Genomic DNA, 12,646 nt, shown 5'->3' with positions numbered 1-12,646 from the left:
GAAATAGGCATTCCCCCCCCCCCCCCCCCACTCAGAATAATACCTTTAGCAGAGCAGAAAAAGAAAGGAAAATTGACTTGGTTGGTGGGTTGTGAGACCCCAGACTGTGCAGATAGGACTAGAAGTTGTAATTCCACGGTGAAGATGGGGGTGTCACTCGTGGTGGTGGGTGAACTACATAAGATTTAAGGCAAATTCTAAACCAACAGGTCCAGAGTTTCATGAACATATCAGTCTGAAGAAATTTGAAAACATGGGTTCAGTTTCCAGAGGTGCTTTGAGGGAAACCTTCATACTTTAGTTGATTGTTTGGGTCCTTGTACCTGTATAATACCTAGACTATATTATGCCCTCAGTAAATGTTAGTTGAAAAGTGAATACATAAATATATGAATAGATTACTAATGGAAAAATAAAGCGTGACAATATATATGACAGGTTTGGTTATATTTCTGAAAATCTGTTAAGCTAATTTTGTACTTGGTATTCCCTGCTTTTTCCTCCCACACTTAGAACCACCTGTCCCTTGATGGAGCACCTTCTCAAATCCTCATATTTCTCAGATATTTCCACCTTCTAACTAAAATCTGCAAGGAAAGGTCAGAGAACATTATTCAACATAAGTTGTGATGAGATAGTTAATTTTATATGTCAATTTGAATGGGGCATGAAGTGCCCAGATATTTGACCAAACATTATTCTGGGTGTATCTATGAGGGTGTTTCTGGATGAGATTAATGTGGAAATCAGTAGATTGACTAAAGCAGATTGCTCTTCCCAAAGTGGGTGGGCCTCATCTAATCATTTGAAGACCTGAATAGAACAGAAAGGCTGAGTGAGAGGGAACTCTTTTGGCTTGACTGTTTGATCTGGGACATTGGTCTTTTCCAGCCTTTGGACACGGACTGAAACATTGGCTGTTCTTTCATCTCAAGCCTGCCAACTTTCAAACTGGAACTTAAGCCATATGCTCTCCTGGTCTTCAGGCCTTTCGATTCAGTCTTAAACTCCACCTTGACTCCTCTGGGTCTGTCTCTTGAGAGTTTCCTTAGCCTCTGTAACCACACAAACCAATTTCTTATCATCTATCTATCTATCTATCTATCTTTGGAGAACCCTGACTAATGCATTTATGTATAAAATATTTGCATTTCGATAGGAATTAGAGAAGCAACAGATTTGACAAAGGACTGAGGTGGAGGTGAAGGTGTTGCCTTTGTGGGTAAAGAAGGTGTGAATTGCAATAACAATTAACTGAGATAGTCGATGTAACACATCCAACATCATAAATGCTCAGTAAAAACTTTGGGATTGATATGATTATGCTACAGGACACTGCAGGTCATTCTACAGGAAACAGAACTCACTGTGGTTAAAGATATCTGGGAAATCTGGAAAGGAATCCAAGCCTGTCCAACTCCAAAGCCAAAGAAATGTTCATGGTGATTTTACAGAGACCCTGGAATTATCCATTATTTTGCCTGAGACACATAGGTGGGTTCCTATTACACATCCACCGTGCTTCACAGTCTCCCAAAATGTAACACTTTTTATCTCATTCAAACCTCAGAACCTGACTTGTGATGTAGGTGCTATTTTTAATTTTACAGATAAGAAACCTCGAGACTCAGCGAAGTGAAGAGACCTGTTAATCATGCAGCTTGAATGCTGTGACCACGCTGAAGCTCAGACCTCCTAACTCCAAGTCATGTATATTGCTCCATATCCAGGGGTGAAAAAAGGAATTTAGACTCTTACTGGAGCTGGTGAGACAACAGGCGTGGGTTGAGGACGGTTACCTGAAAAATCTCTGTCTTTCCTGAAGTAAAAAAAAAAACCATGGTTTTGTGTAAGCAATGCAAACGGGAGTATGCAAGTGTCGTGGCAGAATGTATGCATGGTGTATCTATAATTACACAGAGGCTTTGCATTCAGAAATCGTATCATTCAACTGTTTTACTGCCTAGAACGCTTCAGCGGATTGAGATGATTTCAACCTGGCGGAAAATGGCGATCGTCTTTCGCACAGGTAAGAGGCCTTAGCAGCTCTCCCCTTTCCCTAGTTCACATTCCTCTAAGCCCTCGATTGACTCTTCCATTTGTAACATGAAGATGCCATGGGGCTATCACCGTCCAACTTTTCTGGACGTGAACAAGATATGTCTGTTTTACCTTTTTGTCAATACTTTGACCAGGAAATGCTTAAAATCACGCCACAGAGTTTGCAAGCAGACATTGTCTGTTTCGGGCTCGGTGGCATCTATTGTCAGTAGACCTAAACTTCAATCCTCTCCTTAAAACTTGCCTTTTCTTTGCCAGTGCGGTTGAATGTCCCACATTAAATGACGTGTCCTGGCCCCTCTGTACCAGGTTGGGTGTGCAAAGGCACAGATAAAAACTGTCATTACTTAAAAAAAAACAAAAAAACAAAAAAAAAACCAAAACTGTCATTACTTGTTAGTACTGTAAATTTCCAAAGGCTGCTTGCCCTTGCCATGTTCTATGCTAGGTGTCGGCAGGATGAATCAAAACCCATCCCTGCCTCTCAAGGAACTTACAGTGAGGTGAAAGACCGAAAATAAACAAATTGGCGAATGGACAAACAAGAGACACGCACAAGGGGTGCTGGGGTGAAGCTGGTAATATGCAGGAGTTGATCATAATAAAAGCTCACACCTTGCTTGCCATGGGCCACCATAACTAGGGCTTTGCCTATATGAGCTCTTTTGGTCCTCACAATAACTCTGCGAGTTAGCCTATCTCTAGTAGATTACTATAGTCTTCATTTTATAGATGGGGACACTGAGGCATGGAAAAGGTGAGGGAGCACAGAGGTGTGTGAGCTGAGAGTTGAATCCAGGTAGATTGGCTCATCCACTTAGCTGCTATCCTATACTGTCTCAGCCTGTGGTCAGGGGCAGGAGGAGCTGTGGACCAGTCGGAGGAGGTGGGAAGCACATTCGATGCAGACAGAATTGCCTATTCAGAGGCAGAGGAGACCGGGAAGATGAGGCCGAGATGAAGGCCTGCAGCTTGGGATGCCTGTGGCACACGGGTATGAAGACACATATGCCAAAGGCAAGGCTAGACATATGAGCATATTCATCTTGCCCCTTCCAGGTGAAGTCTTCCCTGTCTTGTTCTGGAGACACAAGGAAGCTGTTGAAGCATCTTAGGTACGGACACGTCCTGACCTGATACCCATTTTCCGTGAGGTCATGTGGGGGAAGTGTGAAGGAGAGTATCTAGAACGTCTAGCAGAGTATCTGGAGTATCTAGTGTCTAGGAAAGCATATATTTCGAGAAGGGAGAGGGGACCCAAAGCAAAGCTACCAGAGGGGAGCCTCTCACAACTGTCTACGTACGGAGGGAGAGAAAGATGAACCAGAAGGCTTTTAATTGATAGGCTGGACAGGTGAAGAGAAAGGTGCCGAGGACTGTGGCCAGGTTGGATGTGTCTACGGGAACGTATGAGATGGCGCAGGGAGGAGGAAGGTAGCCCTGTTTTGGATGTTGAAGGCTCCAGGTACTTGGGATGTATGCTCTGGATGCTGCATGCACGTTATGGATTAATAGGGTGGGGATCAGCACCTGGAGAGAGGGGCTGACAGGTAGCACTGTGGGTAGAAGTGACCGGGGGCTTCTCACAGCAGTGTTTGGTGATATGGGCAGCTGGCTATTTCTCAAGGAAAGAGGTGCTGTAGGAGCTTCTGGGGGCAGCCAACGTCCTCAATGGTATCCACTCCCACCACCATTTCTTGGATCTGAGTCTGGAATTCTGTCTCCAGCCATGCCTTTACTCTTGAGTTGTGGAAGGTATCAACCCTAATTGAATTATTATCGAACAAAACATCTAGAATAGTGCCTGGAATGTAGTCATTGCTGCACATAGTCTGCTGTGCAAGTGGTTATTAAGCAAAACAGGTGAAGGAACTCCCACTTAGATAGCAGCTTGAGGTCTTTCTTCTTGCTTGATACACGTAGGGCTTTGGGCAGGAAATAGAGATGCCTGAGGAGGACCAGCATCTTAGAAATAGGCTGAAGAAGACTACAAGAAGGGCCATCCAAAGACTAAGCAGAACATCAGCGAAAGCTCGTGTCACGCCAGGCTCATTTCTTCAAGAAGGTGGTGTCCACAGGGCGGAACCCAGGCAGCAGCATGATTAAGTGGAAGGTGGCAAGTGTTTTATTAGGTCTGGAATCCATCTCAGAGATGAAAGTTGGCATGTGCCTTGTGGGATTGTTAATGGTAATAGTCTCAATGTTTATCTTTTAGACCTGCTGCATTCAATTTGGAACCAGGAGCCACAGGCGTCAACTAAGCCACTAGCCCACATGTCTTAAGTGGCTACTTTCCATTTCATGAGGTGTTTCAATAAGCATTTAATGAGTGCCCGATGCGTGCCAAACAAAACAGACAATGTCTTACAGGAGAGACAGATGTTTATGTGTATGTTTAATGTCGAAATATGTGTAGCCTGTGCTCCCTGCTATGTGCTCTCATGGTTCTTGCCTGAAGTCCATTTGTTTTCTGCAATTCTGCACTTCTTAGTATAATTGATGGAGAGAGACAATGAAACTATACAGCTCCTCCAAGGAGACTGTAAGCTCCAAGATAGCAGGGTTGTCTGGGTCTGCACATCCACGTGTCCAAGAGCCTGGCACATAAACACATACGGAATAATGATCACAATTTCAGGAAGTGCAATGAAGAAATGGTACAATGTCCTTTGAGAGTAGGTAACTGGGGGATCTTATTTAAATGAGGGGGTATTCAGACCAGAGAAAAATTCCGTGAGGAAATGACAGCTAGAGTGAGAGTTGCAAGAAGAAGGGAGGGAGGTAGCTAGAGAAAAGAGGGGAGGGCCTTCGAGGGAGTGGGGTGGGGGAAGATCCCCAAGTGAACAGAGTTAGCTGCACTCTGTCTCATTTCACACAGTGGTTTCCTTTAAGCTTCTGTAAAATGCCATTTCAGGAAATCATGTGTTCTGTTTTGTAAAATGACTCATAAAAGAGCTATTTTGTTGTCATTGGCATTAAAAATAAATTCAGAATAAAATAACTTGGAACCATGTTTATTTTCATTCTTGAGTTTTTATATAAAATGATGGAACTGCAAGTTTAATTTTTCTTCTGCTGTTTTACAAATGGATTTTTTTCCTTCTTGCTGGCTCATGTCAGCTGCCTACCCTGAACCCCTGGGGACGGTGCTGCCTTCGGGTCTGTTCCCTCCCTCACCTGATCAGTCATATTCTGGAGGAGATCTGTGTTTATCTCCCAGGTTGGGCAGGGAGGATCTGCCAGGACAGCACAGCCACTCCCGACTCCAGAGAGGACATATCTGCTCAGGGCAGCTGAGAGGCAGTCAGAGCCTCGGTACACATGGAGTCTAGGCTCCCGGTTCCTGACATTCCAGACACTCTACTTCCTGGCTGTGGGGTTGGGGAAGAGTTAACTCTCTGAAGCTCAGAGCCTGAACTGGAAAATGTAAATGACATGATTGCATAGTGCCAGGTCAACTCTCTGGCACACAGTTGGTTTACAGCGTGTATGAACAAAAACAGACCTAGTCCCTCCTGGTTTTCTTACCTGTCTTAAATTCATCTCTAAATGTATCCATCTGGATTTGAGACTCCATAATCCCATGAAGAATGAAGGGAACTCCCTATAAACTTATCTGGATGGACACGGGCACCAGGTATTATATACTTGATCAATGGAAATGCTTCTGGGGTCAGAAATTAAGGGCCTCCTCAATCAGATGGTATTTGCCACACAGATTTATTCTTCAATATGAGCCCGTGGGGGGCTGGAGGAGAGGCTTCGGGAAGAGGGGCTAAACTCTAGTGAGTGGAAGACTCGACGGAACATTCTCCTTGGTGCATCAAGGGCTCTGGTGTCTCAATGAGACCAAGGTGGTCGGTGTGGCATCTGAGTGTAGAGAGAACAGGATGCTTTGGCTCCAGTGTGGGAAGCAGGTGCAAAGGAAGCACCTTTGTAAAGCAAAGAACCACCAATAATAATAGGGTGGAGGGAATGGGGTCCGGAGGCTGAGCCTCCTTCTGTTGTAAGTGTAGAGAAAGAATTGAACCCAACACACACTTCCATGTTAGGACCCATTTGTCCTTCCTCAGGGGGTATGGCCTTGGGAAATGGCTGGTTACACCTAGACACCGTATTACGTTTTTATTTGCAGCTATAACAAATTGCCAGAAACTCAGTGGCTTAAACACATTTAAAAAAAAAATTTAATAGTTCTGGAGGTTGGAAGTGCAGAATGGGTTTCACTGGGCTGAAATTCGGGTGAGGGCAGGGCTGTGTTCCCTTCTGGAGGTTCTATGGGAGAATCTGTGTCCTTGCCTTGTCAGCTCCTAGAGGCCAACTCTGTTCATTGGCTGGTGGCCTCTCTTTCATCTTTAGAGTCAGCAGCATGGGGTCGCGTTTTCTCAGGTCACATCCCTCTGACCCTCTCTCCCGACTCCCTCTTCCACATTAAATGACTCTGTTCTTACATTGGGCCCACCCAGATAACCCAGGATAATCTCCCAATTTGAAGGTCAGCTGATGAACCACCTCAATTCCATCTGCTACATTAATTCCCCTTTGCCACATACAATAACACATTTACAGTCCCTGGGAATTAGGGCATGGATGTCTTCAGCACTGCCACAAAATCAAATGTGTGCTGTTTATGTTGGGTGAGGGGGGACCAGACTAGTGTCAGAAGCCATGGGCTCTGGTTTTGGCATCGCTGTTGATGCAGCGAGCCATTTTGTTGGATGGTTCCCTGTTTCGTCACCTGTGGATCGGCAGCCCTGTCCGGAGACAGAGCAAGTGTAGGAAGAGGAGGAAGCAGGAATGGGGTGGATCTGGGTTAATGTCTTGCTCTATTCTCTAGCTGGGTTAATGCATTTGCATATTTATAAAGAAATTGCAGACATTACCTGCCAAGAGGGAAGAATGAGGGAAGCAGGTATAGTGGAATGCCCGCTTGCCTCAGGATCAAAGAGTTCCAGCCCAAGTGTGTCTTGAGGCAAGTCACCTCCTTTCTGCTTCTCATCTGGGCCCTTCCGTAGGAGAGTCATGTAGAGGGGCACCTGGGTGGCTCAGTCGTTTGAATGTCTGACTTCGGTTCAGGTCATGATCTTGTGGTTTGTTAGTTCATGCCCTACATTGGGCTAGTTGCTGTCGATGCTGTCAGCGGACAGGCCCTTTTGGATCCTCTTTCCCCCTCTCTCTGCCCCTGCCCCACTTGTGCTCTCTCAAAAATAAATAAACATTAAAAAGAAAGAAAGAAAGAAGGAAAGAAAGAGAAAGAAAGAAAGAAAGAAAGAAAGAAAGAAAGAAAAGAAAAAAAGAAAAGAAAAAAAGAAAGAAAAAGAAAGCAGAGTCACGTACAGTCTGAACTCCTGGACCTCCAGTGCCCTCCCGAGGGCTGTGCTTCTATTGCTATAAATCCAAGGCTAAAGGGGCCTACTTGGGGGAAACTTAGAGACCATCCCAAGATTTGTTTCTGTGTTGAGCTGATTCCACACTGAAGTTCCCAGTCAAGGGCAACATGCCAGGACTCCCTGGTTTATAAGCAGGATGCCAACATAAACACTATGGCTTTGGTAGGCAAGGGGCAGACTCCATTTCAATCCTTTATGAGGCATCTGAAAATATTCAGAGTCTGGGATCAGCTATGAGGGCTGGAGGGGGAGAAAAGAATACATGGCATTTGTGTACATCTCCTATGGACGTCATTAATGTCCATTCATTATGTCCTGTTCATTTTCCTCATTTGATCCCTCCTCCAAGTCATTAAATTATACAGGAGGGGTGTTGTTATTACCTTCATACAGATAAACAAGTGATGCCTACATTACCCCTTTGGCCATTGATCAGACCAAGGCACCATACATCTCCTTTACCTACAGAAGTCTCTGAGCTATCGTTTCTAGTGTCTTCCTTGGGACACAGCTAAGGTTCACTCATTCATTCAGGAAATAAGGGAATAAATTAGACCTGGTTTTTATCTTCAAGCATCTTATAGAAAATTGGTAGGGAAGTAATAGCAGCACAGGGCGGTATGTGTCCCCATGGAGGAAAGTGCAGGATGTGTTTAGACCCCTCAGGAAGTTGCCTGAGCCTGTGTGAAGAGGGTTAGCAGTTTCCCAGGGAGGAAATGATACTTGACTTGAACATGGGAGGACCAAGATGGGATGCAAGGTTTCCAGGCAAGTGGAACAGAGAAGAGAGATGCCTTGGTACCATCAGAGAAGAGTAGGTGGCTCCCTCAGACAGGAGGGGTGGCAGGAGGGAGCTTGGCACAGTGGACAGCATCCAGTGCTGAGGTCAGAGAGGCCTGGGCCCAAATAACATCTGTGTCATTTATTGCTGCCATTTAATCTTTCTGTACACCAGGATTTCACATCTGGAAGTAGAAATATGATTCTGCATCATTTCATTATGATTATGTTGGATAATAGTAAGAATAGCTAACCTAATATTTGTTATTTCCAGACACTAGTCTAAGTGGTTTATACCGATTAATTCTTGAAGCTTCTCAAATTTTTGTTTTATTTTTTTATTTTTTTCACATTTATTTATTTTTGAGACAGAGAGAGCATGAACAGGGGAGGGTCAGAGAGAGAGGGAGACACAGAATCTGAAACAGGCTCCAGGCTCCGAGCTGTCAGCTCAGAGCCCGACGTGGGGCTCGAACCCATGGACCATGAGATCATGACCTGAGCCGAAGTCGGCCGCTTAACCGACTGAGCCACCCAGGCGCCCTCTCAAATTTTTGTTTTATACACCACAATTTTCCCTGTTCTATAGATAAGGGACCAAACAGAGAAAAATAAGTAACGTGTCCAAGGTTACATGCGATTCGGTAGAAGAACCAGAATTGCAGAGGCAGCCATGCTTTTAACAACGTGTATAGAAAATATACACAGAGCACCAACATACAGTAAGTGCATGGCAGGCAGAGGAGGTGTTGTTGAGCAGAGGAGGTGGGCAGAGGCCAGATCATGAAGGGTTCTGCTTGTCTCTTATCCTATAGGCCATTGAATGCTCAAGGAAGGTTGGTCATGACTTGTCAGATAGTCATTTTAAGATGATCACTCTGGTGGCCATATATAGGATGGCCTACAGGAGATAAGACAGAATATTGTCTTTGCAAGACACTGAAGGAAACTTTCAGTTTTTTGAAAGAGAGTCAAGAACCTTTATCCCTAGACTTTAAAGTGTCACAGAAAGAAGTCACAGTGTCACAGTTTAAAGGAAGAGAGACCAAGCTTCTACTTGGGACTGCCAAAATGCCATGGAGCCCGCTTCTGTGATTATGTAATAAAGCTGTCTTTCCAGAGTTTTCTATGCAACAAACAGGTCTATTGAAAATCCTGGCTTAACACGTCTGTTGGGCTGAACACAGAAAATAGCATTCAACTACTCTGCTTAAGCAAGGATGTTCAATTAATAGTTTTAGTAAGTAAGCTTCATATTGATAAGATTCCATTAATCATGGATAGTGATATGGTACCAGATAGGAATCAGGAGTTTTGAACTGAAGACTTATAATCACTTTGTATCCCCATTTGTAAAATAGATAATACTTGGGAGACTCAAAAATTTTGTTCACTGGAAGATAGTTTACATAAAGTATCTATGAAGCTGATGTTTATTGAGTACCACTATAATACCTAATAGATAAATATGTCTAGACACCACACTCATGGTTCTTTTCTTGTTTAACTATTACAACTGTCATGTGAAGTTGGCGTGATTACTATCCCTACCTTATAGGTGACGAAATGGGAGTCTTCAGGAGATTCAGTCATTTTCCCAAGACCTCACAGCTAATTTCACACTGGAATCTTTCTGACTCTAAAACTCCTACTTCTGAGTTTGATGACATGGGTAGACTGATAGCAAAAGAGGCCATAATTCTCATCCCCTTTTTTTCAGCCGGGCCCTTGCAACATAATTTCCCTGGTCTTCCAATCAAGTAGCAAAATCTATTTCCTTGCTGCCCGAATCTGGGCTGCGTCAAGACTCACTCTGCCAGTAGAACGTACTGGAAGTGACATTGTGCCAGTTTCAAGCCTAGGTCTCAAGAAAACTTGCAGACATTCCTCAACTCTCTCTGAATGCTGTCAAGTAGCCGACGGGCTCAGTCAGCTTAGGTTGCTATAACAAAATACCAAGGACGGGCAGGCAGGGTGGCAGGAGGATGTTAAACAACAGGCATTTATTTCTCACAGTTCTGGAGACGGCGAGTCTGAGATCAAGGTGCTGACTAATGTGGTTCTTGGTCAGGGCCCTCTTCCTGGCTTGCAGATGACACATGACATGGCAAAGGTAGAGGGGTCTGGTGTCTCTTCCTCCTCTTAGAAGGACACTAGTCTCAATCATGGAGTCCCACCTCCTAATAACATCACACTGGGGGATTTGGGCTGCAACATGAATTGGGGCGGAGGGACATAGACATTCAGGCTGTAACTACCCAAGTAAATAGTACCATCCTAGATTGTAGAAGATGGGAGACACATGGCTTGGTAGCTCTGCCCTCCCCCTCCCCCCCAGCTGACACTGCAGACCTGTGAGGGCCATTCGATGTCAACAAATCATCATCATACTTTCCTGCTGGCATCACGGATTCAGGGATGAACCCGGGTCACATCAGTGCATCCTGGACCGGGCCAGAACTGCCCAGCCAACCCTCCAACTCACAAGCTCACCAAATGTTTATTAAGCCCTTGGGTTTGGAGTTTGTTAGGTAGCATTACTGAAAACTGATACGATGACCATTTGGTGTATTATCTAGACTGGAGGATTTCTGAAAGGTAATAAGCAAGAAAGAGCAACGCCAGGTCTCCCTCTCTCTGAGGATTGTAAGTCAGGAAAGTGCAGAGATTGAGGGTCTGGGTAGTAGCTGCCCCTTGGATTTCTAAGCAGAGGCATGAACCCTTGAAAACGGGTGGTTTTCTGTGCTCCTCAGTCTGAGGGCAATGAGTGATCAGGATGGACAGGTATAAGAGACTGGCTCATTCTTGGGTGGCTGTCCAGCTTCCCAGGAAGAGAATGAAAATGAAGCTGGTCAGAATGACAATGGAGAGGGGGAAATGGTGAGCCACAGAAATACTCATCAAGAAGTGAAAGAACACCAGATTTTCCTGTGTGTTTATTTGGCACATGCACCCTAGCTTAGTCCTTCCAATGACAATAGATAATGCGTGTTGGGCACTGATTGTATGCCAAGCACCGTTCTAGCTGTTTTGAAGGCATTAACTCAATTGTTCATCCTTCCAATACCTCCTTGAGGCAGGCACTTCCCCATCCCTGTTTTATGGCTGAAGACACTGTGGCTTTGGAGATAAAGGATCTTGAGTGAGGAAGTGAAGTCACTGCATCCTGGAAACAGAGCTGTGATGTGTTCAACCCCAAAGTCAAGGTGCTCGTCTTGGTCTTGAACCATCCGGGGACACTTAGGGTAGGTACTATGACAGAGGGGCATGCTGCCCCTCTTTACACTTGTCATCTCTTCAAGCTCCTGGACTGTCTTATTAACTTTTATATGGTCCTTTTCACATATTCCCTGCTGGATAAAAGCCCAGTAAATGAGTTGATGAGCGGGCATCATAGAACAGTTGGGTAGGAGAGACAATTTGCTTTGAATGTGACATCTGATGTTTCCTTCTGGGCTTGAAGTCTCTGACCATTAGTATATGGTGAGTGGTATTTATAGCCCAAGGGTCTGGCTTGGCCTCATGGGTGGTTTCCAGCTCAAGGTGTAAAGATCTTAGCCCCTTAGTAAAGAGGAAATTCTATAAGACCAATGCAATAGATTCTGAACTTGTGGGCAACATACTCTCCTCTCTCTAAAGCCGTGAGCTGGTGGTGGTCAAACCTATGTCTGAAACCCTAAAGCATCCTCGCTCTCAACTGCTTCGTGGATCTGATGTTGTGGGCTTTAGGGGCAGTGAGAGCACTGAGCTTCTTAAATGCAGTGCTGGACCTGATTTCTAACACAAACACAAGAACCACTGGTTTTTCTTAGGGGGAAAAATTGCTCTCTGACTCTGGTCCTTAATCTTACAGCAGATCTTCTAGTCTAACACTGCTGAGTCACATCTCTCCCAAAGAATGGCTGCCAGGTAACTTTGAAATGTAAAAAGTATATATTAATCCAGAAAAGAAGATTTTTTTAATGAATTAAACAAGATTTTGTCTCAGAGATCCTGCAACAGAGAGTCTTAGAAACACATACTGCTCGTATTTTTCTCACCAACTCTTTTTTGTTTTGAAAGACTGGTTTAATTCCACTTTAAAAAGGTATGCTATTTTTATTCTCCTTCAATTTAAAAAAATTTCAAACATTGAAACCTCTGTCCCTTTCCTGGCCCTTGCACAATGGAGGAGTCTGCCAGTCGGGCAGCTGGCCTCGTTCCAGCTCTCCCGCTCAGAACCTGGGTGACTTTACTTCATCAGTACATATTCTGAGCCCTAGATAATCTTTACTAAAGGAAGGAATTGAAGTGAGATATTTCTAAAGTCCTTTCCAATGCCAGTGTCCTACTGAAGTATTTACACAAAGTGCTCCAAACCAGTTCTGTGATCTGTCCCACGAAAAGATTTGAAGCTGGAAGAAGTTTCAGAAACA

The 12,646-nt window shown here is 44.5% G+C and overlaps 1 long non-coding RNA gene across 1 annotated transcript; it reads left to right on the top strand.

The window, feature by feature from the left end:
• Window positions 1-929: 929 nt before the first annotated feature.
• LOC131506243 (uncharacterized) lies at window positions 930-2,333 on the top strand. Its single transcript, XR_009258823.1, has 3 exons — window positions 930-1,231; window positions 1,332-1,494; window positions 1,611-2,333. It is a non-coding gene; the product is annotated as an uncharacterized LOC131506243 (long non-coding RNA).
• Window positions 2,334-12,646: the final 10,313 nt, after the last annotated feature.

Source organism: Neofelis nebulosa, chromosome 3 (assembly GCF_028018385.1).
Source record: "Neofelis nebulosa isolate mNeoNeb1 chromosome 3, mNeoNeb1.pri, whole genome shotgun sequence".
NCBI classification, from domain to species: domain Eukaryota; kingdom Metazoa; phylum Chordata; class Mammalia; order Carnivora; family Felidae; genus Neofelis; species Neofelis nebulosa.
This window is presented reverse-complemented; position numbering and strand designations above follow the sequence as displayed.